This window comes from Strix uralensis, chromosome 1 (genome assembly GCF_047716275.1).
Source record: "Strix uralensis isolate ZFMK-TIS-50842 chromosome 1, bStrUra1, whole genome shotgun sequence".
Taxonomy (NCBI): domain Eukaryota; kingdom Metazoa; phylum Chordata; class Aves; order Strigiformes; family Strigidae; genus Strix; species Strix uralensis.
In genome coordinates, this window is record NC_133972.1 from 62,063,351 (window position 1) to 62,090,709 (window position 27,359).

The following is a 27,359-nucleotide window of genomic DNA, read 5'->3' on the forward strand; positions in this document are numbered from 1 at the left end:
CTTTTTGCCCTTCTTTTCAAGGGTGAAGAGCAAGTGGTGATGAATGCTCAAAATCAGGAAAAGTGAAAATTGCAGTGTGCTGATTTGCCGTGATTGAGCATATTCCAGTTTTTAACAGCCACCTTCAACTGAAATGGTAAATGAATCTGCAGCCTCTGTTTACATTGCATATGTGTTATCTGGAGCTTAACAAATGGTAGAAATTGCCATATAAAATAGCTACTGCAGTCCACAAAGTCTGAATATATAAAAGCCGCCTTTTTAAAGAATAGCACATTTCAAGGAGGGAGGGGAGGAAGAGCTAGAGAGTGCACAGGAGAGATAAAAAGTCTGAAATTTGTTCCACAGGGTGAAAATTGTCCTTTTAAAATTTTAGTTGCAGCTGTGCCCAGATGATGATGGATTTATCATATGAACCAGGGATTAGTAAACAATGTGTACCCTATAAAGAGCAAAACAAGTCCTTGCTCATCACTGCACTTAATTGCAGTGGTTATATCAAAGCCATATAAAATTTAATCATCAACCACAAGTAAGGCTTTGCTTTACATGTGTGCTTGCTTCCCTGTTTTTCCACCTGTTTAAATGAAAGATTCTTGGAATATCACAATATGTAAATATTGTTTATGATGCAAAAATATGCTCTTTCATCTTCTCTCTGCTTTGATGTCGTGATATATGAAGCTTTTAGTGCCACCACCTACCTGACACACAAAAGTCTTATCTGATTCATAAACATGTGTGCCCAGCGCAAACAGGCTGTAGCCAATAGATGATTTTTCTTTTCCTTGTAATGTTTTTTTAACAGACAGAAAGAGAAAGAAAGTGTAAATGACAGAATCACTCAGGTGAAAAGAATATTTTCAACATCAGGTAAAGATAAGCCTATTATGATAGAATAAAAAGATGTAGGTCAAAACTGATCCTAAGAGGTTAGTTATATATATAGGTATCTTGTAAAATGTGTTTTAAAAGCTGAAATTTTTTTTAAGAGTTTTGATTCAAGTGGGAAATAGGCAGCAAGATCAGATGACCTCCTAAGAAATACAAATATCCCTAATTAGTAAGTGAACAAAGAGAAATGCAGGAAGTAAGGTCAAAGCTGAAAACAGGACAGATGAAGCTATGAAGGGAATAAGGTGTAAACAATATTTAAAATCTGTAGTTCTTTGGTAACAATTTTAAAGGAAAGGCTGCTGCTTATTATACAGTATACAGTTTACTATATGATAGTCCTATAAATGTCTATTTTTACATCAAACCATGGCCAATAAAACACTGGATTGGAGCCTCAGTGTGACAGAGCTTGAATTCTGTGGAGCTGCTGTCTCCAGCTGAAAATGTGACATACACTCTGGGAGAGGGTTGTCTGCTTGCCAGCAGAGATCCTCAGGGCTTTTTGGAGCAAATTCGGTTTCCAGATCCTCAGGGATCCCAGAGGCTGTCCTTGCTGTGAACATGGAATGACCAGGACTCATGCTTCATGCATCGATGGCTATGACTAGCACAGCTCAGGCTGGCTGCAACTACCCAAGAGCAGAATTTGGCCTTTTAATGTCAGATGAACTGCCACCGCTGCAAGAACTTCAAGGTGTAATGCTGTTTCTTTTTGTTTTTTTCTTCCCCCCCCCTTTTTTTTTTTTTTCAAGTTTCCAAGAGCACCCTGGGAAATCCTTTCGTGTTCTTTATTTCCACCTAAGCCCTGGGTTGCTTTGAACAGCAGAGGTAATTGTACGGGTGAACTTCAGAGATTTGAAGGGATCAAACTTGAAAGCCTTTGACTGAAAGTGCAAGCTCCAACTGGAATCCTGTCAGGTGCTGCTAGACAGGACGTGGCAGGATGCTGTAGCAGAAGGTATTCTTGCAGTAGGGACAGCCTGAATGTTCAGCCCCCTATCACAGCCTCAGAGGTCAGCAAGAGCATAACTCTGCATTTGGAGCCTCACAATAGCACTATAAATCTTTTCAATCTATAAATTGATGCATATGGTTATGTGGCTTGACTAAGGTCATCTATGTGAGTCTGTGGCAGAGGATGAAGAGACCATCCCTATGTCTGTTTTTCAGTACGCTCTGACAGGCTTCCTCTGAGCATCAGAGCAGAGCAGCCAAAAGGATATGAGCTGCAGGTCCACATCTTTTCTGAGAGCTATATGTTTCTTTAGGTAGAAAATCCTAGGGGATTCAATAAAAAAATAGAAACAAGAAGGAACTGATATATGTTTAATAGAAGTCTGTAGACAATTTCAGAAACCAATAGAATTTAAGAAAGTAGGTTGTTACAATGCACAAGTTTTGTAACAGGGTCATAAATTTTTCAAGTTTTACATGGCAGTCAAAACACTCCAGATGTGTTACCTTCCCCTGGCATGTTTCCTAGATATTCCCTTCAAGCACAGGTGAAGCACCTTATGTTCGAAGGCAGGGCTGGGTATGTTCTCTTTCCATTTTCCACACCCTTCTCATGCTGTATCTGACTATCATCACTCTGCAATCCAGGAAAACAGGAAACATGAGAAAACATTAGAACTGGTTGGATTTTTCAGATTTTGAATGCGTTTTTGTCACTGATGTTTTGGAGAAGAAGCAGGAAAAAGAAGTAATGAGATAGTTGGTTTTGCCCACTGGATTTCAAATAACTGCAGCACCAAAAAGAAATGAAAATTATATTTATTTTCTCTTCAAATAAAATATTTGTCTTGGCCAAGAAAATTTATCTCAGTAATCACATACTGTGTCAACACCATCTGTCTTCTTGTGACAATAGATATCACAATGGATAGGCAAAGTTTATTTCTGACAGTAAAAAATCTGAGAGAAGTATTTTTTACTGTATTTTCTTCTGTTTTGTCCTATCATAAGACTACTTGTTTACAGAATTGTTTCATTTCAATATTATTGGTTAATGTTCCCTCTCTTCACACTGGAGACTGTTTCAGCTTCTGAATTACGATCTACCGATGCCTGGTAATCTCCCTGCTGAGAACTCAACACGACAGAGATGCTGGTGACCTTTTTATGTCTGCATTTTTTTGCTTCTTAACTGGTAGGTGAAAACCACTTCACTGCTCAATTTGCTGTACCTCACCATGGTTCTTGGTGCTCTTGGTCTTTCAATTTATGCCTAAGAGGCAGAGGCATGAATGCTTTGGAGAAGAAGCATGCTTCTAACCCTAACCAATTTGGACACAATCCATGTCAGTTCTTCCATTTCCAGCCTTCTCGTATGGGCAGATCCTTTGGTCCTTTCTCCCTTAATATTCAACAAGTAGTATATGGCTTTGGGGGAACCAGCTGAGGACCAGTGTTCCTCACTAACACTTGTTGCCATCCATCTCTCTTCCAACTTATCCATTTCAGCCTCTGTGTGTGATTAAGAGGTGTACAACCTTGGTCAGCACACTTGGGTACTTGTACTATTGTAGGAAACATCAAAGCAAACTCTCCTCTAACCATTCTGAATGCTGGTGAGATAGATGAAGCTGTAGTCTTGGAAACAAAAAGTTCAAGGTCTTCTGTCTCCCAGCTTTCTCAATGCCAAGATCTTGGCCACTGAACAGCTGGTGACACATGAGTCTATATGAGTTTGGTAGGAAAAGGGAAACTAGTCAAAGTTAATTTTTATGCTCTGTAATTGTACTTAATTTCTAACTATCAGATAAAGCACAATCATCTAGCTCATGGTTCATTTTTAAGGAGTGTAGGCTAGTTGGATTGCCATAATGATAGTAACATCCTCTTACTTGCTGTTTACCTTGGGAACTATTTGGTCCCCTTTGCCTGCGTCTGGATCTTGTGTAGGGACAGAGCCACACCTTATTTGTGGTATGGGTTATGGATGGTTCCTACCTCAGCATCTCCTGTGCCAGAAGAGGCAAGCTCTGCAGTCTGAGAAACAACTTTCTAGACCTATTCAGACTACTCACTTTCCCGATATAATTAACCATATAATTATGGAATTAAGACTCTTTGCAAAGCACATATTATTATTAATGATAATTTGTACTACAGCAGCGCCTAGAGGAAGGCATACCTTGTATAAGGTACATAGAAAAAATATACTTATCTGAGGTTCAGCTTCAGATTCAGCTACAATTTGGCTCAGCCAGACATGCAAAGATGACAAAAAAGGAGCAGAAAGCACTAGCACAACGGTGTGAAGTCAGGCTTTGAAAAGAGAAAGGAATTGCTCAGGATCACAGAAGCTGATTTACAGCAGAACCAGGAGTTATACATACATCTTCTGAATTGTACTAACCACAATGTGTGCTAACCACAATATTCCCTGTCCTCCCCTGCTGTCATTTTGCTGTGTAAAATAATGCTCAGTTGCTGACCACATAGACAGCACACTGGCCCACCATGTTCTGGGGAAATTCTGTCATGCAGAAAAGAAATTTTCAGATGCCTAAAGAACAGTAAAAACAAAGCTTTTATGCCCTTTTATCCTGCCAAGATTAAAACAGTAACTTACTTTCTACATTTTTGGAATTCTAGTGACATTAGCTAATGTCACTGCTAATGTCAGCGTACCAAGATACCCTGGTGCCAACTGCACAGCCAGGACTGGTATTGCAAAGAAACTAATGATGTGCTGCAGTCTCAAAGGGATCAGTGCTGCCAGGCACTTGTGAAGGACAAGGAATAATTTGTACTTTACATTTGAGCCTTTCATTCTCTTGCAAAAAACTACCTAACTAGAATGAGATGCACACCATGAGCTCAAAGCTTCTTTCAAATTCCAAACATACTTCACTAACTCCACTTATTATGAAAATCATGATTTTTGTCACTCAAGAGCACTGACAAATCAACAGAGAAGAATGTAAGAAAGTTCTACTGATGAGATCCTGGCCCTTTTGTTCATAGGAAGTTAAAACGAAACTATTCTAAGCAGAGCAGATACTTAACAGCTTGTATGCTCGTAAAGAAAATATGTTTTGTTTGTCATTTAGATCAAAAGAGCAGATTGATTTTGATTGATTTTTGAGATATAACACTAATCTCTGCACCTAATTGTTGTGACCATTGGGTGCTACATTATTAGTGGGAAATGGCAGGAATTCTACACTATTAAATCTTTATCTTGACTGTCTCTAGGATATCCATCTGTAATAAAACACACTGCTCTGCAGCTGCCAACTAAATTACAGGCACACAGTCCATACGGGGGAGAGAAATTGAAGCCTTCTCCAGAAGATATGAAGAAAGGACATCTGACCTGTTAACACAATTCTGAAAAGGTTAGTTCATGGTCTTCATTAAATTATTGTGGTGGTTGAGAGTGGTGTGGTGCTTAGCACAGCATCAAATCTCAAGCAAAGAATGTACAATTCAGATTAGCTGCTCTCCAGGGCTGTGGACCCAGTTCCTGGGGAGTCAATGGAGAAAAGGAGCCTTGCTTTTGTCCTCTAAGTGCACAGCCAACAGTATGAATTAGTTCTTGCATCTTTGTTAATTGCAGGTGAACCAAAGTATAGTGACTGTTAATAGCTGGTCTTGCAATCTGCTCCAGGACATCTGTCCTGATTTGAGTGAGTGGCAAGGGTTTTCTGGTAGCAGGGGAGGGGGCTACAGTGGTGGCCCCCTGTGAGAAGCTTCTCCAAGATCACTCAGCTCCAAGTTGGACCTGCCTTTGCAACAAGGCAGGGCCAATTAGCGATGGTGGCTGCACCTCTGTGATAATGTATTTAAGAAGGGGAACCTGGGAGCAGTTGTGGAAGCTGTGAGGAGGAGTTGCAAGGAGAACATCTGTGTGAACGCCAAGGTCAGTGGAAGAACGGAGGAGAAGGGAGAGGTGTGCCAGAGCAGAGACTCCCCTGTATCCTGTGCTGAGATGGCAGGGCCACCCCTGCTGCCACCCATGGAGGTCCACAGTGGAGCAGATGCCGACCTGTGGCCTGTGGGAGCCCCATGCCGACCAGGTGACTCTGCCCGAAGAAGGCCGGGACCCCATGGGAAGAAGGTCCTGCTGTTGTAGTTTGGCGCTGGGAGGATTGTAACACGTGGGGGTGACCCACACGCCCATGGGAGTGACTTATGTCAGAGTTGGTTTGTGGAGGACTGTCTCCTGTGAGAGGGGGACCACGTGGGAACAGCGGAGGAATGCCAGAAGTTCCCCTCACCCCTGAGGTGGAAGAAGCGTCAGGACTGACTGCAGCCCCAGTTCCCTGCCCTCTGCACCGCTGTGGGGGGAGGAGGTAGAGATATCGGGAGCAAAGCTAAGCCCAGGAAAAAGGGAGGAGTGGGGGAAGATGTTTTCAGGATGTGGTAATGCTTCTCATGGTCCTACTCTGTCTGTTAAGTGTTGTTGTTTTTAGTGTCTGTATTAAATTTATGTTCTTTTTTTCTTACCCTGAGTCTGTTTTATGCCTGCGCCTTAAAGGATGAGATCATCCCTCCCTGTCTTTATCTCAGTTTCCTGTATCTTTTGTTTTCCTCTTTCCCAACGCTGGGGGAAAAGTGGGGAGTGAGCGGCATCTTTGCTTATTTTCTCCTTCCTAGCGCTGGAGGGGCAGGGGGCAGTGAGTGTCTGTGTGGTGCTCAGTTGCCCTCTGAGCTCAAACCACAACATCTTAGATTGAAATGCGACAAGGGTTTGCAATTACATTTTAGATGGTCTAAAATCTGACCACAGCCTTTTTTTTTTCTTTTTCCCGCATACTTTTATTCTATCCACTGAAGTAGCCATTGAAGATTCACTCAAGGCTGGACCCATTCTCGAGCTCCTTCTCCCAAACCATGGTCCAGACCATAATCTGTCCATCCTGCAGATGCTCAGAGAGAAGCAAGAGGGAGTTGCCAGGCATAACAGAAGTCTTTGTTCTTTGTTATGAAAGAACTGCTCTCTCTACACTCTTTCATGGCTGTGTGCTCTGTCCAGCTGAGTTGGGTAGGTGTTGTGCAGCTGGTGAACAAAGAGTTTAAAACTTTCCTCTTGGTCTTCTTAAAATGCAGTGCCTTTTCCTTCTTTAGCTCTTTGGATTCTGGAGGGATGAATGATGATGTCCATGGAAAACACTGCACAAAGTGAAGGTAAGAAAAAAAAATCTGACAAAATGGAAAGGCAGCCAAGTGTTAGGAAGAGCAATTTCTATGAAACAATTAAATGGAGAGGGGACAAACATAAAAATAATTGTGACTGTTGCACCATACCTCTGGTTTCCTTCCTGGAAAAAGGGCGACTGATGTAGACATTACCTTTAAATCCTGAACATTGAACAGAGTCACCATTCACTCCCACTCCTCATCATAAAAGAACCTGTAGGAAGAAATATAATAAATTATCATCTAAGGGGATCAAACAAAACCAGTTCTATGTTCTGTGTTTCCATTTTACCTGACAAGTTTATTTGGTTTATTCAATATTCATGCTTTTCAGGTACGATGCTTTTTAGTGGCTCAGTTATGTTCAATTTGTATGGACCTGGTATCCCCCAATCCCAGTAACACTCTGTGTTTCCAGTACACTGGATATCTGGGCACATTTGCACTCATACTTGGATTCTATTTTAAATTCCATTTTCAATTGAAGCAATGTTGTCGGATTGTACCTTTGCAGGTGATGGGGTCACCAAGAAACCAATAATTTTTTTCTTAGATTAATGATCTAAGGTTGCCCTGCCACAGGAAAGTTTGAGGGCTTTCATAGACATGAATCAGCTTAGTCTTTTGAAAATTACAATATTATTTTTACTGCTCACCTTAATGGGATAGCAGAAGAAGATGTGTTTTCAGAAGACGTATTTGTACACCTATCTTCCATTCTCATTTTTCATCACTACAGACAATTTTATCATAACTGTGCTTGCACATCACCAGTGAAAGAGACCATCAGTTGTACTCACAAGTGACTGCTCAGTCCTAGTCAATGTCAGCACAGAAGAGTGTATATTTTTGCACAGTTAGAAGTGTATAATTTTCAAGAGGGTCATTTAATTTGGCCTATAAAGGGGATATAACATCTATCCCTCTTTGTTGACTTTCTCTGCCCAAGGATGGCAGAACAAAGATTTGTGTTAGTTTCATTGCTAGGACAGTGTTGGCTCTTTGGAAAGTTTGCCCTGTGTGATCACTTTGGTTCCTTTTAATGCTTTTGATTTGTTTTGTGAGGCATTTAGAAAACCTTGGCAGGTAGGCTGCATATAAATAAAATATGTTCTTATTTTAAAACTATTTGGAATAGGAGAGATTAATTAGTGACTGAGTATTCATAGGGAATGAATTTATCTCTCTGAAACTCTTCACTTACGTGTTACTGCATTTAACCTGTAACTCTGCCAACTTTATGGCAACACAGGAACTGCCCAGGGTGCGTTACCACAGGGATGATGGGGATGTGCTGGATGACGCCGCAGGTGCACACGCTGCTTGTGGCAGCCACTCCCTGGAGCTGCAGCACTCTAGCCAGAAATGCTGCTTTTACCAAGATCGATAAATCATGTCAGCCTCCTAAATACAGTTTTTCAAAAAGGTGAAATCATGATTTGTGTTCAGGGTATTCATTTTGCTCTTCCTGATGCTTTCCCAAAACCTCTCCTTGAAAGAGAGTAGAAGGTGGCAAATGATTTTTGCCATAATTAGAACTAATTGACTGCTAAAGGGGTTTTGGACTTGTGTCAGGTCGAATCCTGCACTGCTCAGAATTACTGGGACTGAGCCTGACCTCAGTGACATCAGTATAAATCAGAATAACTGTGCTTGTTTTGAGAGCTGACACTGACCTGTGTGATGGGTGTGCTGCAGACTGAGATGGAAACAGAGTTAAGACACAGGGAGCTGATGCTGGAAGGAGTTAAATACCTACAGCTTGTCATGACTGCAACAGAGTGTGAGCTCTCAGCACATTTGAGGATCAGGCCCTGCGGGCAGGCTGGTGATTTCCTGTCCTGAACCCTGGGGTGAGAGAAGCAAAGCAGTGACAGAGATGGGAAGAGGATGCTGAAGCCCAGGCAGTTTCCTTCATCCCTGCACGTGGACTGAGTCCTGGAGGTGATGAGGGCTCCCGAGTCTGCTCCTCAAGCCAATGGTACCCAGCGCTTCTTGACAAGCAGGACGGTTGCCTCTTTGTACCCCTCTACGACTGAACAGCCGACGTGAGCTTTGAATGCACCCTCTACGCTCTGCAAAGTGGCAATGTGGCCTCCGCCATCCCCCAGGCTGGGCTGAAAGCTCTGAAGTTTGCAGAGAAACATGCTGCGTCAGGCACAACCAGGCTGGCCCCACATAAAGTCAATACTTGTATGAAAACAAATAAAATCTTAGAGTACGAGGCAGAGGCTAAAGAATGCCTTCACCTCTTTCCTTCAAACAACTATTTTGTTAACTTGAAAGACTGCACGGGTGATCTTACTCCATTCTTTCTCTACAGGTCAAATACTTGTCATAGGAGACACCCTAGTTAATATTAAACTAAAAATTAATAGATTAGATAACTATTACATGCTTTTAGTGCCAATTAATTTAATAGCTGTTTTTTTTTTTTTTTTTTTTTTTTTTAACAAGGTAGGTGAATATAGAAGCACAGTTTACTGTGCCTGTGTGAGCTCTCAGATAGGTCTTTTGTGTTACCATTACCACCAATTGATTGGGCTGACACATGTAATCCCCTTTGGATCGCCCAGCGATATGATGTCAGTAAGAAGTCCTTCAAACAGGGCTATTAAAAAGCACATTAAACATGTCCTTATTGTAAACTTTATGCTAGCTTATGCTAGAATAACAGTGATACAGTGGTATTTGTTTGAAAATGAAAGGATTATATGGTCTTTGTAAAATGAGGAATTTAGTATTGGGGAGGGGCAGTGGGATGGTGATTTATTTTTTGTTTATGTTCCTCTGAATCCTTTGATATGTCAACTTCTGTCACTAACCATTAGGCCACTTGTAATTTCTTGTATCAACGAAGATGAAATACATACTGCCTCAAATAATTTATGTCAAAGATTGAAGGGCATAGATGGCAGTGCTTATTGTGAGATTATAATGAGAATTGAATTGGGGTCTTCAGAAATCCATAGGTAATTTATTGTTAAAGAGCAGGCATGAATCATTCTAGCCTTTAATTGTCATGTGGATGCACTTTGCTTTCAGCTTGTGCTGCAAAACAAATTGCAAAAAAAGAGTGATACCTCAGAAGAAAGGTTTCACCATGACCCTTGGTACTTATTAATATTGCTTCAAGAGTGCCATACCTTCTCTTGGGTCAGATTCTGGTGTGGAAGTGAAAAGGATGCTTTAAAACTTGTATTGCTTTTCATGAAGAAGAAAAACACAAAGAGTAGTAGCTTGTATGTATATATACCTTACAAGTATGGGATGAGAGTTGATAAGATTTGTGGTATTTACAAAACTGCACAATAAAGGACACCAGAGGAATTTACACCATGATTCAACAGTGTCAACTCTGAAATGAAATTAAGCCATTCTGGAGATTTGTTTGTAATGCACCAATATCCTCATCATTCCTCTTTACTCTGCTCTCTTTCATCTTGTAATGCTAAGGTAACACTCTGAAATGGTTAACCAACTGCTGTGCATGTGTTACATAGACACGCTTTGTTAGCTCATGCTCCTTCTCACAAAGAGAGAAATTTCATTGTTAGCCTGAATCTAGTTGTAGAATATATTTTTCAGAAAATCAAGGCTACCGGAAAATTGATATGAATTATTTGCAGGGTCCTTCTGCTTTAATATCAGGTAATAAAAGGTCAGGTTACTCAAAATTTCTCATCTTGAGTACTTCAGTGTAGTTCATCACAGCACTCTGTGACTACTTTACAATTTCTCATAATGCAAGAATTAGGGGGTGTGCAGTGAAACTATGAAGCTGCAAGTTTAAGACATACAAAAAGAAGTTGGGGTTTTTTTGTAGGAAACATGATTAAATTTTGGTGCACCTTGACACTGAGATCTGTGGAATAAAAAAGTATAAGTTATAAAAGAATTGAATAAATTAATAAAGAATAGATTATCTGGTGACTACTAAACATGATGGCGTTGATACAGTCACCATTTCAAGGAGACCATAACCCAGAATGACTAGGCAGATGAATTATGCTGGGGAACAACTCTGTGTTTGAGCTATCTGTACAATTTTTCCCTACTGGCCACCATCAGAGACAGGATACTGGGCTAGACTGGTTTGATACTGTATGGTTACTCTTGCATCCTATTTGATATCACAGAAAAATCATAAATATTTGTTATGAATAACAAAGTGTGTCTTTGTGTTTTTACTAGTAATAATAAAATACCACATCATCATATTATGCTTGGTATGTTACATGACACTATGTATTACCTAGATGCTATGCTGTGCACTCTGTTCTTATGCTCCTCTGTTCTTATGCTCCTCTGCTCTGAGAATGCTCTTGTATTGCAAACTGTATGGAGATTGGCTTTGGAAGTGAAATCTGTGTGTGGATTTGACACAAATTTTCTGATTGTTGCAAAGTACTAATTGCTGTTGGAGTTGACAGAGTGGTTTTGTCATGTGTCACCTAGAGTCTCCCTTTAGAGATGAACCTGGAAGCTTCAACGTGTGCCTCCAATATGCACCAACCCCCAATGAGGACATAAAGGTCCAAACCAATGACTGATCTTTCAGACAACTTCAAACCACCTGTGTCATGCAGTTCGGATCAGAGGATCAGGCTATACCTTCTTCGAGGCAAAATTCCCAGACCACATGTATGGCACAGACAGAGGGACACAGGCCTAACTTCTATCATATACTGATTAGTTCTGAAGAGTTCATATTAAAGCATTTGCTAAACCACACATAGTTGAACAAGCTCATCAATTGTCTAAATCCAAAAATTGGACCCCAAGAATGTTGCACTGCTACTACCTAAAGATGCAAATGATTGAAAGCAGCAGCCACCTAAAGTTCTGCCTCTGGGCATATCCGAAGCATCCTGGTCCTAATAATGACATCCAGCAACACCGTTTATTTATACATGAGCACAAGCCCACCCTCACAGCAAAGCTCACCCCTGGAAGACATCCTCTGAACACGCCCAGTTCATGAAGATTCATGCAAGGCACACCACACCTAAAGGAAGAAGTAGCACTGACCTTCTTACTCTAAATCTTGAGGGCTGAGAGGCTCACTTAGAGTGAAAAAATATGAGGTACACATTTCTCTTTTAAGGCATAAGTCCCTGCAGAGTCATAAAGGTGAAGAGTTGAAACAGGAAACAGAAACTGTGGTTGGGAGGAAACTCTGGAGGTCTCTCATCTAACCTCCCATGAGAAGTGGGACTGTTGCCAGCTGGGGATGAGTTCAGCTATGACTTTAACACAGTCTTAAAAACCTCTGAGGACAGAGTTTCCACAATCTCTCCGGGCACCTATTCCAGTGCTGCACCCTGCTTCAAGTGCACTTTTTTCCTAACGTCCAACCTGAACATGCCAAGCTGCAGTCTGTGGCCACTGCTCCTTGTTACATTGTCTAGCACCGTTGAGAGGAGGTTGGATCTCTAATTTTTGTTAACTCTGTCAAGTAGATGTCGACTGCTATTATATTGCCCCTTATCCTCTTTGCCAGACTAAACAAACACAGCTCCTTTAGCCTCTCTCTCTGAGTCATGTGCTCTTAGCCTTGACCATGTTGTAAGCCCTCTGCTCGGCTTTCTCCAGACTTCCTACCTCTTTTCTGAACTGTCTCTAAATTCATGCTTCTATACCAATGTGCACACAGTGCTGCACAGAGCATGGTCGTGGAGTACTGCATGCTTTTTGCACAGGTCTGTGACATGTGAGAGCAATTCATAATTGTTAATTGGGAACCCTGTGTTTACTAGAGATTAAAAGAGCAAAAATTAGAGTTTGGAAGAGCATCTGTCTAAAATCCAAAAGGAAACTGCACAGGATGCAATATTTAAGACTGGTGACAGTGGTGAAAATAAAGCTGACTTTTCCTGCCCTTGGTAAAATGCGTTGCTATGGTGCATAATGCTAAGGAGTCACCTTTACTATCACAGGCTTTATGTCCATAATACTTTACGATTTTACTCTTTAAAACACTTACCTTTTGGCAGTGTACCTAACCTACACAAGTAGCTGTGATTCCAAGAGCTGACACATTTGCTGACGGAGCTAACAGTTGCACGACACTGATGAACTACAAAAAGGCAAAATAAGCACCTGTGGTCACTGCTTCCTTTCAGCCTTGGCAAATCAATGCATCGGGATCCTTCGCTGGCACTTGTAGATATGTGGTGTTATGAAGCTGTTCTCCCACCGTTATACTGAAGCAGCTTACGGAGGTTTACTCACTGCTGTGTTAGGGTTTGCTCTTGAATATTCACTATTTGTAGCAGAACCTGATGTGGTTTTTTTCTGTGATTAACTAGCAGATCAGAGGAGGCATTCACTGTCCTGTAGCTATTTGTAGTGAGAATAGTCTATGAAAAGCTACTCTGGGTCAACAAATATCTTCACCATTCTTATGTCTGCTTCACAGACATCATAACTTACCTTATTCTAATGTAAGAAAGTGCCTGTTGGAAAACAGTTCCCTCTACATAAATAGATTGAATGAAGTGGTGAAGATCTTCCCCATACCACCCCTTCACTGTCTTATATGTCAACAGCCTGCCTAAATGATCTGTAGCAAAGGTGAACCTACCTTTCTGGGAGCAGAGGGGAAATCTCTGTGCCCATGCTGCAATAGCAGCCAGTGTCACCAGAGTGTGTATCTGTAACTAAAACTAAGATTTTAGAATAAGTAGATGATGGCTCAAATGCCTACAGAGGGTTAGTCAACATCACTCTTCTTTCAAAAAGGTGAGGATCTGATAACAAAGTTGAGAAAGGGACATCTTTTACAAACAGAAAGTAAGTCAGACCTGTCACCAGCAGATGCCCAAACTGCAGTTAGCACAGAGAGAAATAAAATTTTGTCACTTGAAAAAGCCCCATGGCATTGAAGCTGTGTTGGCTTGTGCTGCCTGTGTGTGATTCATGCAGGAATTATTCCTCCACATCTGTCCAGGCACAGGCAGAGGGCTGCAGTGACGGACCAAGCTGCCTCAGCTCCCACCAAAGCCCGTGGGAGGAAGGGGTGAAGCATTGCTCCTTCCAGCCCTCTGCACCGAGACAGCCTGCCCAGGCCAGCGCAGAAGAAAGGGTGCTCTAAGGGAAACAATTAATCTCTGTGATTTAATGAAGATTGGGTAAAACAACAACAACAACAAAGGATAAACCCTTAATAAAGAGAACCGGAAATTACTTATAGACAGTACGGGAGCTACATAAGAATGTAGCGTCATTTTCGATGCCTGAGGCCACCTGAGACATCCGCACAGGACTGGCAGATATGACACATGATCTATGGAAGACCTACTGCCTTCTGGAGCAGCAGCTGAGTGCCAGATGCAATACCCTAAGGCATCAAAAATGGCACTAGACACGTATGTTTAGGCAGCTGAATCCCACCCTGTGTTTCCAGACTTGTGATGAATAAACCTCTTTTTAATTGTCTCGGACTCAAATCCCAGGTTCTTGAGGTGCTTTCCCTAGGGCTCAGCGGTGTGCGGTAGCAGCAGATTTCATTGGTTTAACTTGGATAGAGTTGTTACAGTCCTTTGTTATGTATTTTTAAAATTGGTTTTAGGCTATAAAATCATGAAGCAGTTTTTGCTTTCATAGGCTGCACGCATAATCCAGGTGAGACCAAAGGTTTTTCCTCACCACAAGTTGTTGATGTGATTACTCCAAATCCCATCTCCTTTGAATACTTATTCTGTCACAGCTCCCCATTAGGGGCCTGTTGTCAAATAGCCAGATTTGCTCTGAATGATATTGGAGAACGTATCCCTGCTGCAGTTCTCTCGGATAGTTAAACAGAAGCTAAGAGCTCGTAGCAATAGTTTTATTTTTCATTGAACAGCACAGCTCTTTATATCCCTATTAAATTTGCTGGGACATTTGGTGAGGAAGAAATTTGGCTACGGCGTAAACCACGTGGGGGGAAAGAAGAGGAGGAAGGAACTGAATTACTAGTATGCATTAACCTGATGCTGTGAGGAGAGAAACATTGCTCCCGTTTGGATTATGTGGTACATTCTTATGGAAAGGTTGTAAAGAATCCACCAGAAAATGAAAGTTTTCCAGGAAGGGTGTATTTTCTCCCCGTACCTCTGAAGATGGAGGTTCTGGCTGTCTTCCAACGTGATTGCACACTGCTGACAGCTCCTGAATAATACAGGTATTAGGGGTGAGACAGGGACTAAAATATTTACCTGTTTTCCTAGCCTGATACATTAATATGTACATAGACAGATAGAAATTGATACTATTATTTTTTTTTTTACTCTTACTGGGGCACCTCCTTTAACGATAACTTAAAGAAAAGCTGAATGAGGGATAAATCACGACATGGTGTTGGTTGTTATACCACACTTGGTCCTTGTCTCAGCATTGAGAAGGGAGGTTAGGAAGATGAACTGGGACTGGAGAAGTAAGAAGGGAACAGGGACAGAACAAGAATTAGAGAAAAACATTTAAAGTTCAAAGGACAGGTCTCAGCTGCCTACCAGTGATAGATGTGAAGGGATGGATACATTTGCCATATGCTGTGCTGCATTGCAGGAACAAACTAACTAACATGCATGAGTTTTAGAATCTAATTTTCAGTAAGCATGTACAACAGTCAAGGGGTATGAGGGAGCTGAAATACGTACAATGCCCTCACTGTCCACTTTTTCCTGCACCTCAGTTTTCCTTTCTGATGAGCACAGTCTGAACTGTGGATTGTACATGGGGTTAAATCTCAAGGTTGTTGCATGTGAAATCCCTATCATAGGTGTTAATACCTGCTGTCAAGAGGCTTTAGAAAGATCAGTAGACAACCGCTAGTGAGCAAGCATTTAATATGTCCTCAAAAATATTTGCAAGCAGTTTTAGGAATGCTTTGGGTTAACCTATTAAACAGATGAAAATAGAAAGTAGTAAACATATTGATACCCGTTCAAATGTTTATATGTTGCTGTATTTTTTGATATGCATTTCCACCTGATTTTATTGCAGAGGTTGTTCGCACATCTCGCTAAGTTTCTCCAGAGCCTAAGGAAAATGAAATCCAGATGCCTCCAAGCTTCCTCAAGGAAGCCACAGTTCAGGAGCCCTTGTAGACAGCTGCAGTTGCAGTTGCTGAGCTCACAACTAATGACCCCCTTGGTTTTGAGTGAAACAGGGAATGTGAAGTTTAACATGGCGTTGGCACTCAGACACAGTCTTCACAGCAGACATATGTCTAACTGCTTTGTGACTTAGGCACTGAATTGAAGGGCTGCCTCCAACTCCTATTTATAACCATTTCTCTGAGTGCTTTGATGGGCTCAGCTCTCAAGGCAAGCAATGTATGGTGACGACAAGATTGCTTGTCCTCATTCAGCATTGACAGTAAAACACCAGGAAGAATTACAGTGCACGCTCCTCTCACACCATACTCCTCCCTCTAGGGATCTGTAGGTCTAATGAAGAGCAAGCTGTGATTTCATGACTGCTTTAAGCAAAACTCTGTGCGGGCTGTTGCTGAAAGGTGCAGTTTTTTCTTTTCCTTCCTCCAAACATGAGTTCCTGCTGCATCCATTGTGCTTGTACTCATGCAAACCCCAGTCAGGGTTGAAAATTACCCTGTTCCCCCAATTGATTTTAGGTAACTCACCTGTATCATCACTTGCCTGCATGGACGCTAGTCCTGGCACTATGGGAGCACTTAGCGGGAGAGAGATGAGAGACGATGGAAGGAAGCCTCTTATGAGAACAGCCTCCAAACATATCTGCTTGGAACAACCTCAACCCTCCAGTCTCAGCTTCTTTGCTTCCCACGTGTGATGCACCCAAAATAAAATCCGTGTTTCTCCTCTGGTTCTCCTCATTTTCTTTGGAATTTTTGAACTGTTTTTATAACAATAAAATGCTGCCATAAAAGTCTAAGGGCTACACATTTGTACACAAATGTGCTCTAACTTTGTGCATGTGCTTTTTGATGTTCCATTTCTCAGTTTGCTTTTACACACAGTGTTAAGGAACTGCAGGGAAATCCTCTTGGTTGCATGACTTGGGTAATTTATTCTGTTGCCCTCTGTGGGCTTGGCATCTGATCTTACATGACTCTCTGATCCCATGCACTTGCTGACTCTGTATCTGGTACTGCATAGCCAATATTTTGTGTTCAAAACAAGGAGGGTGGAAATAATCAGGCCACTCAATTCTGTGGCATGTTCAACCTCACATCATTTCATTGTTCATGATGCCATTCCAGTCCTAGTTGGTGGCTACAGAACATAAGTCGTCTGGATGAAATCACCTCTTCAGGACTGGCACTGGAAACAAGGAGACTAAACTGTGAAAAGTTGCCCCTTACAGTCTAAGCTCTCACTATTATCCACTATCTGTAACACTATTTTGGGGCTGCTGGAAAGCTGGTCTACACAGCAGAGTGGCTATGATACTTTTACGGCTTCTCACTTACTTGAACTTTTCTTTTACCAGACCTATTAGTAGACTGGAGATTCAGTGGTTTTAATTGCTTGACCTTTTGGCACATTATCTGCAGAGCTGATCTTTACAATCACGCAGGAACGGAATGCCAGCTCTATGAATATTCTGAAACTACTCTGCTTTATTCTCTCTTCATTAAGATTTTACCTACTGCTGATTAACCCCTGTATAACCAAAAGAACATGAAGCTCATTATAACTGGAAAGTTTTAGGTGTGGGCTTGCTGAACAAGTTCTTTTTTGTTGTTGTTTCTTTAGTGATTTTCTATTTTTGCCCTGTACGAATGAGCACCTGTACAGTAATAGAGACTGCTAAATTTCACCCTTAAGCTCTAAAATCTGCCAGCAGCAATGCCCTCTGTACACTGCCTATCTAAGGGGATGTTCTGCCTGCAAATTGTCTTATTGACAGCAGATATATTAATAGTCCCAAAAACACAGAGAGGGCTGGTTCAGAGCACGTGTAACTTTGAGATGAGCTATTGAGGAGAGTGGTGCAAGCTGGCTTTTCTTCGTAAGATGATGAGTGCCTTAACAACATCCAGGAGTGCCATTGTCACACCATCCATCAACTGCCTTCCAGCCCTCTTAGCTGAACCCATGAATTAAGCAACTGTGGTTAAAAAGCAATAAAATTAAAAGTTGTAATAGGGAGTCATTGACAAAAGGGTTACAATGTGCTGGCCATATATCTTTTAACTAGCTAAATATAACCATAGGTTTCCATAAGTTCAAAGAGTGGTGGCCTGGAGATGAATACAACTGTTCCAACTGAGTTCTGGGCTAGGAGCCAGAAGATTGTTAAAACACCTTAGAACATGCTTATTCCCTCTTAGAACATTTTTTGGTACTTGCTCTATTAGTATGGATTTTATTTCCCCACCAAACGAGTTATCTGCCTTTGAACCATAAACAATAATGGCACATCTGTCTCTAGGCTGCTGTACTTTGAAAACCAATGCTAAGGACACAGAGGGGTAGATTTTCAAAGCGTTGCGTGGGAGTTTGTACCAGGAGTCTAGCCAAATATTTTTCACTCATACTCATCCTTGAGCCTAACCTTTCCTCGCTCGTTAGAATGGCTCTGTTTGCTCAGCCCACATGGGGACATTTCAGAGAACTTTTACCTCCAGGGACAGAGCTTCAGCTGGTCAGAAAAGCCTATAAATAGGGTTTTACTGATGACCTTTCAAATCTAGAAATGAATCTTTACTCTGATCTTTTTTATTTTATGTTTCTAGCTTTTTCTGAGATTGTGTGTAATTCTCAGTTTCTGCTGAATTATTTACCATTAGGCCATGATGCAACTAAAATCCCTGATAACACTTAGACAGGTGGTGTGAAGTGACTGCTGCCTAATATGCTGCTCAAAATTGCGTTGATGTTCATAGCATCCACTTGTTTTCTGTTCTGGGGAGTTAGATGGTAGCCTCATGGGAGCCAGCCCATTTCGTGCTGCATTTATATTGCCATTTTGATAGAGCAGCAAATAAAGTCATGAATTAAAAAGGCCTCCCTGTATATCTCTCTGATTGTATAAATCAGCATCACTCCATCATGGCTTCCTGAGAGCAAGTGATCTAGCTCTGATGATGCTTCCTTACCCACTGGCTGAGAAGGTAAAAATATAACACTTCGAGAGTATGACTAGTCGTTAAATAGAGATATGGGCAGCTTTCAGTTGTAAAGATTGGTCAAGATACTGGGAATGGCTTTGTTTTTAGGTTTTCTCTTTATTTTTTGTTAATTATCTCTGCCAAGAGGAATATATTTTTGAATAGACTTTTGTCATTATTCAAAGTGGCTTGGCTTACCATTCAGTAAAAACATCTTGACCCTTAGCGCTCTCTATTTTTTTGGAAGGACTTTATACTACTGTGGAAATTTCCCCTTTCAAAGACTATCTTAGTGTTTCTTTGCAGATGCAGCACATGGATATTTGCTGTATCACAACAAACTCCCTTTCCAGTTACTACTGTTCCAAGACTTATTTGATTTTGAGGCACTTCTTGCCATGGGGGTGTTATCATTTTTCACAGTTGAGAATCTCCTTTGATGAAGTCAGCTCAAAGTTCTATCTTTGGGTGGTTTCCCAGGAAAAACCTTTTGGCTACTAGCAATTTTCCATTTAAAAATGTTTACCGGTTGAATTCAATTAGTGTCCTTGGAAACTTCTTGTTTTTAAAGATAGCATCATTCTAGGATTTTCACTGTTGAATCATGGGCATCTTTTTGTGTTATCGAAGATTGAGGCTAATAGAAACCGTATATTGAAATCCTGTTCCTTTTTCACAGAGGCACCATGATGCAAGGAAAGGAAAACTTGTGGATTAGCAAGCTAGCCAGGGTGGGAATGGTTGAATCCTTGAAAGGTGTTTTCATGCCAGCAGAAGTCTCTGGGTTTATAAATTGCATGGCACACCGGAAGTGTGACTTGGTAAAATTGGATCATGCTTCTGCAGACTTTCTACTGAGGAAACAAATGCTTTTGTGAATAGTCTTTGGCATGAAAAAAAAAAAAACCAGAATCAAAACACTTGCAAAGTTCTATCATGAGTTCCTAGTTCCTGGACGGGAAAGGATGTGATTGCTTTGATTGCTGTATATACTCTCCGAGCCTGCCTGTCATCTTGAAATCAGAGAAACAGCACATCAGCCCTATCCCATTTAAATCTTTGTGTTGCATCTCCGTGTGTTCAGAAGTTTTCACATAACAGCATGTGTCCCATATATATGGTAGATGATGTAAGATGGTTTAAGTATTGTTCCAGTCATTTATTCCCACAACATTCCCAAATAGATCCTCTACTTTTTTGAGTAATAGACACATCTATCATTAAAATATAAGAATGGATAAAGAGCAGACCTTCAAATGGCATGAAACCCTCCACTTTCTGACATGAGAACTCATTACGTCTCCCTGTTATTAAATAAGTCTCATAACAATATTTTAATATGATTAAAGATGCTGCATCTCATTTGTTAAGAACTTGAGAAATTAATCTGGGCAGGGCATTAATATACTGGGGAAGGAAGGCATATGATTTTTTTTTTTATTATTAGTTTCTTTTTTTGCTACTGGTTGTATCAGTGCCTTATCAGTTAAGTGCAGGAGCTTAACAATGGGTTCTCTCAGCAAAACCCTCTGTTTTCACTGGGTGAGGTTAAAGAACAAACACATTGCCGTGAGCTTTTAAAAGCTTGATTTCAATTACATGGTAGTAGGGCAAAGCTCTCAAACACACAAAACTTTGACTTTGTAAAGATTGTGACCTCCCAGGTACATGTGCTTTAAGGAGAAAAAATGTACTTGACATGTCCCACTGCTGTTTCCACGCACAGGGAGCTGTGTGTATCGGGAAGAGGGGGGGGCAGGAGGAAGGCAGCAGCGTTCACGGTGGGATAGAGGAAAATCATTCCTCTGGGAAAGCAAAGCTCTTCTGTTTGACTAGTAAGAATTTAAAAGATAAATATATTCCTTATCATGGAATGATAAACAACAAGGTCCAGGAAAGACTCCTTGAATAATTGAGTCCGATCTGCATTTTGCAAGACTATTTGCCTTTGCATTCCTATTAACATCTTATAGGACTTTGTCTTTACTAATGTTTGTTTGTGGTAGTACCCACAATGTTATTGGCACCTTCTAGGCTTTCAGGAAGAGCTGGTGATTTCAGTCTCTGGGTGGACAGACAGACAAACAGACAGAGGTCATGGCAGAGGAGCAACAAAAGGACTCTTCCGTACCAACTGAGACCCTCTGTAGCTGGTATGGATTTCACGAAGGGGGTGTAAGGAAGTTGTTTTTTCCCTATCCCACTTTGCCCTTCACTTGCCTGGAAGTGGACCCCGTGCCTGCGACTGCAGCCACATGGCTCTGCAGCTTTCACACTGGACTGCCTCTGGACCCTGCCAGGCAGGAATCAGATAAAAAAGGTGCATAAAACTGAGTGTAGGACACTGCAGAATGTGCAAGATAGTTTTTCTACCTGTAGGGGGATATTTTATAAGGCTGTTTGGAGATTTAAGATGTCCACTGAAAGCCAATAGAATCTGGATTCCTACCCATCCTTTGAAAATACACCCTGTATTTTAACACACAGAAACTTACAAGGCTACACCACTGATATTGCCCATGGCATTGTTTAAAAAGAAAAAAAAAAGAACAAAGTAGTGCAAGACACTGAGATGAACTGGTTTTGTTCATGTTGAAATTCAGTTTTCCTTCTCAAGCCTTCTATAGGACTCTGCCTCTGAGTCTGTTGGAGGGAAATTAAATAACATTCCTAAACATAAAGGGAGATGCCTAATCCCCTGGCCTTTCATAGCTTGCCCTGTTCAATACAGCAGCCACTCTGGAAGTTGTATTGGAGAGGTAAATGCAGCCTACACTGTTTTGGAAGTAAAAGTAAGCAGAAAGGTGCACACAAAACTGAATCAAACTGCTTGAAAAAGCATTTTAACTGCTAGGAAACACAACAGGGGTCAGATTAGCTGGAACGATAAAGAAGCCCAGAAAATATCCCCAAAATGGTGCAGGATAATCCCTGTTCAGTTTGCAGTTCTGGTCTCATGTCCATGCTTCAGTGGTGCAAAGGGGCAGAGCCCTGCCCTCCCTCCCTACTGCTCATCTTCCTCATGGGGGTGGCATGTTGGCCCTAGAGTGGGCTGCCCAGCACAACGTGTTTTGTGGGGTCAGTGGATGCTTCTCGCCATGTTGGATGTCTCTCTTGATGGTTTTTCACCTGCCTATAGCAGCTCTGAAGTAAGAACTTGGTGTGTTATGTGATGGGGGAGTGCAAAGAGTTAAAAATCTTTCTCTTTTTGATGCTAGGTCCACTATTTGTTCGAGCAGGAGCTCTCTATCAGGGCTGGGCTTTGTAATGTATTCCATCTATTGATAAGGAGGCAAAATAACATTTCTAAATTGTTCAGGGTGTTTGCAGAATGCCAAGGCACTCCAGTGGCCTTCTATACAGAGCACTGCTGATGATAAATCATAAGAGATATTTTAGAAGTGCCTATTTGCTTGTGGAAATATCTGAAATACTGGAAAGCTCACAGATTTCCCAAGGTAGGCGAAGAGGCCATTCAGCAAATTTTCCCTCTACTTGAAATGCAGTTTTCAAATCATTTAAAATCTAAGTACCTAATGAAAATACAACATAGTCCCCGCGGCTTCCTGCAGCGATACAATCCAGTCTCAGGCTCATGCAGCACAGCAAATAGCCTTCATATATTGTTTTGCACTAGGCGATTTCAGTCTGCAGTACATTTTGTTTGAACCACACTCTTATAAATGCCTTCAAAGGAGGGCAGGAGCCTGCCCACTGAGGAATAAATGCAGGAACAGAACCTCCTGTGCAAATATTAGTGTACAGCATCTACTGTAGCTCCAGTGAATATGTTCATAACACATGTACAATTCAAATGAAAAGGTTATGTGCAGTACTTGGACATGTACTAACATGGCCCATGTGTTTCATGTGGAAGCACATTCACTGTCCTAAAGTAAATGCTGTCACCAAAAACCACTTAATTTTCCTAATATTATTGATGCAAAGGACTGACAGAAAAAATAAACCAGGTTTATCTGGAAAATGGAGAAAGTTTCACCTAATTCTTGTGGAGCTTATACCAAAATATTTTCCTAAATTTCTATGCTAAGAGGCAGCTATGTCAATAAATTTCTTGGAAGCACGAGGCTTGCTGCAAGGAGTCAGCACTGTGGTTTGTACATTCCTGCACAAAAGGAAGGTGGAGATCCTGCAAAGGGTACCTGTAAAATAACCTACCAATAAGGAAAACCTTCCCTAAGCCTAACTGCAGACTTACTTATGCCCCGAAGCTTAAAGATTTATATCCCTTCCAAAATGATTAGAGTGAAATCTAGCTTCCAGTGATTTTAATAGCAAATTGGCCATTATTTCCAATGGCCCTAGAATGTCATAGTTACGGCTTTCTTCCTTTTTCTTCATCACACTATAACTGTGTTCAGTATTCAAATGCTCAGACATTTTTAATTATATTTATTTAACTGATTGAATTTAATGTATCACTGGCATAGCAGCCACCACTATGTGCAGTATTGGGATGCCGAATAAAAGACAACAGTGATCTTTTGAGATTGTAGCATGCTGTATGTTTACATATGAAAGCAGGTTCAATGTGCACTACATTGTGGCGTCCCCATGATGCCTCTCTTCATCGCTTGTTAGTCCAAGAGCCTTCTTACTTTCTCAGAGCTACTCCTTATGCATATGCATATCTCCTCATAATAATGCCATAAGGCTGCTAATCTATTCTCCTTCAAACCCCTCCTTAAAACTCACTTTTTCTGTGGTGGCTGGAAAACATCTGACAATAGCCCAGCAGCTGGTGTGCTGCTACTTATACTACTGAAGATGATAAATACGCCGTTATCCCGACTCCTTTATTTCCTGCTTCATTGTATCCACCTGTTGTTTTCATACCATGCTAAAATGGTGAGATCTTTAGAGGAGAAACTGTTGGGATTTTAAAAAAATACATATGTGTCACCTACCGTGACATGGTTCTCTGAGTAGAGTCTCTCCTTTCTACCACAATATAAGTAATTAGAGACATATTGTCTAAGCAATTTTATATTTTTTCACGAATGAAACATCCCATATTCCTTTCAAATACCCTGCTAAGTTTGCATCAGTATCTGCTCTGCCCATTGTGAAGCAACCCAGAAGGCAGAAAATATCAGTGTTTGGGAGGGAAGCAGGATGTTCTTTATGTATATGGTGAGGTACAGTGACAATTGCTGTAAATTTGGGATCAGTGGCACCTTCTCGATCTTTTTGCCATTTCTCTTTCCTTGTGACCAGCCTGAGCCTCCCTGGAGTCTCTAGGTGTTACCTTCGGGTCTCCAGGTGTTACCTTTGTTTCTCCAGGCATTACCTCCCTTTCCCACCATGTCAAGCCTTTCCCTTTCCCAGCATATAGACAAGTGGCAGAGAAGCAGCTTCTCCAACACAAAGCCTGGTGTCCTTGCATATGTTGTGTACATTATTTTATTCACATTTGGCACTTTGTGCCCTGGAGTAGATGTGGCTTGGTAGTGCCTCTTCTGTCAAGGTCCAGCCTGCATGCAGACCTGATTTCTGGTCTGAATTTCTGATTTCTCTTTAAGTCTTGTAACACTACATTAGATAATAATTTCTCCCTTCCTGCACAGTGGGTATTTATTTTACAATTGTCACCATTTCAATGTGGACTTGTTTTTTGAAATTTCTAAGTCATGGCATTATATTATTACATGAGGCTCTCATCTTTCAGTTTTTCACAAAAGAAGTTTCTAGACCACCTCTTTACAGAGAAGAAACTGAAACTACCATTTCTGAGGGGAGCCAACAAATACAAGAAGCAGCATGCTATTATTATGTTTGTTAAAACTGGGTTATTTTCATCCTATTTCATATGACAATCTAAATGCATTCTTGTGCTTGAAAACACTAGAAAAGCGAAATATCATTTTTGTTTTCTCACTTCAATATTTTCTTTGTAAAATCTGAAATTTTCATTAGACTATTAAAACACAAAATATGGTATCTCTCTGACACTTCTTGTGTAACAGCTGTTATGGCAACTAGTTATAATCAAGCAATTTGGAAAGGAACTTCATTTTCATCAGTTAAAGTGGACAATTGTCTGGTAGAAAAGTTTGTGAAAAGCCAACTATAAAAGCTGTTTTAAATTGAAGATGTGGGTGCTTTTGCACTTATCCAATCTGGAATTTGAAACTACACAGATCGTGTGACTTTTAAGACTAGTCACAAAGGAACAAAATAATGCAAATTTCACATCAATGAGCCATCAGAACAATCCAAGAATAAACAGATATTTTTTAGTCTGAAGGGTGAACAATTATGAGAAAACTGCAAAATTGTATTACATTAGGCTGAAATCATTAATTGCATAAGTTATAAATTACTTACTCATTTTAGGATAGCACCTATAAGATTGATGATACATTCAAAAAGTATCCAAAGAAAAGCTCATCTTTTGTGGTCTTTTAGGCTGTTCATTATAAATTGGGAAAATCTTTGTGTTCTGTTAAGATCTGCTCCAATACATGCTGCAGTCAAAGTAAATCCTTCCATTCAATCTGGTAGGTATAGGATCAAGGCTGTTAAGGTCTTCATTCAGACTTTAAAAGCATTGACTTAGCAGGGAAGATGGAGACAAAATTTATGATTAGGACTTAGTGGAGCAGCAATGCCCACTGATGATTCTGCGTGTCAGGAGTGAAATAGGACCAGCTTTTCTAGATGTCATTTCAACGGCTGATCTGCCAAGGTGCTGGTGCTGCTGCTGATATACATGGTATCCCTTAGGGCCATCAACACAGCATCTTTCAGGTGTTTTGTGTTGAAGGCCACAGCTCCCATGGACAGCACTCAGAGTACAAATGAGTTCTTCTTGGCCGTGAAAATTGTTCCCTCAGACTTTCATGCTGTTAAAGGGTTTGAAATGGTCATTCAGCTTAACCATAGCTTCTTCTAATGTTTTCCTTGTGTGCTGTGATGCTTACCTCTGCATCCAGCCCAGTCATGGGAGAAGGAGCTCTAGATCAGTGCTTCACAGTGCTGTTTGGGTGGGCATGACCACGTTCTTTTCCTCTCTCTACTTTTCCCAATTTTCGCCCTTGGATTGCTTTCCACGATCCCTTAGATTCCTATCACCTTCCTGAGCCCCATCCTGCTACTCCACCTTAACTTGCCCTCTCTTTATCTCTGTTTTTGTGTCCTCAAAATAAGACCAGCTCCCAACAACAGTGGCTGTGACACAATCTGACAGCTCACGGAAGTTTTTTCCCCTCCTTACCTCTCCTGTTGGTGGGAGCTGCAGCTCAGGATGTGCATGGGTGAGAAAGCTGACCACTCACATTTCAGTAAATGGGAAGGGACTCAAAGTGACCTAAGAGATGCTCTGTGCTCTCTTGGATAATTTGCACTACACACATGCTTAATAGCCTGCAAAATGGGCAGTGTAACTGGAAGACTGAAGAGGGGACTTGAGTGATTATTATAGAGTGACTGAAACCATGACTTTCAAATGCAATGTGTTAATAACCTTATCAAGAATAATTTGTAATAGATTTGTAAGATCGCAAGAAAGAGCAAATAGAAAGCTGTGTGTGTACATGCAAATAATTCTCATTGCTGTCAGTGGTATGTATTTTGCACCAATACGCACCAAGACAACCATTACCATTGATGGGAAGCTCTGTGTAAGCACAGAGGCATGAAATAGCTAGTGATCAGTGTAAAAGAAATGACACTTACCAAAGCAGAAAAGACTATTATCTGTTGTATGAAATGATCTCTGGTTTCTTGGAGCTTTACACAAAGTCAAAAAGGGGGTGACATGCTGGGTGGAGCTCACAAAGTCCAGGCCAGCCAAGAGGCAGAAGCCTGGCGAGACATGCAGGTAGTAAAAAAACAATTTCTACTGTGGTCAACTTACTTCTTGGTGTCCATAATAGATCAGTAATGAACAGATAGCTATTTGGAAGCATGTGTCTGTGTTGAGAGGTTATGCCATGCAAAGGGAATAATGTGCTTTGCAAAGAAGGTCATGGAAGACTTACCAAAATGGTATCGGTAGAGCTGTTATGCTATGGCAAGGCGATATGAAGGTTCAGGACTTAGCAGTAGTATTAACAGTTACTATTGCTTGAAGGAAAGATAAGGGATGGTAAGACCTCTGTATTCCAAATAATTTATAATACAGTGTCCTTTTTTGTGATTTCCCAGAAACACTACCAGGAGATCCACCTCAAAAGAATAGTTTGTCTAGGTTTAAATTATACTTGAG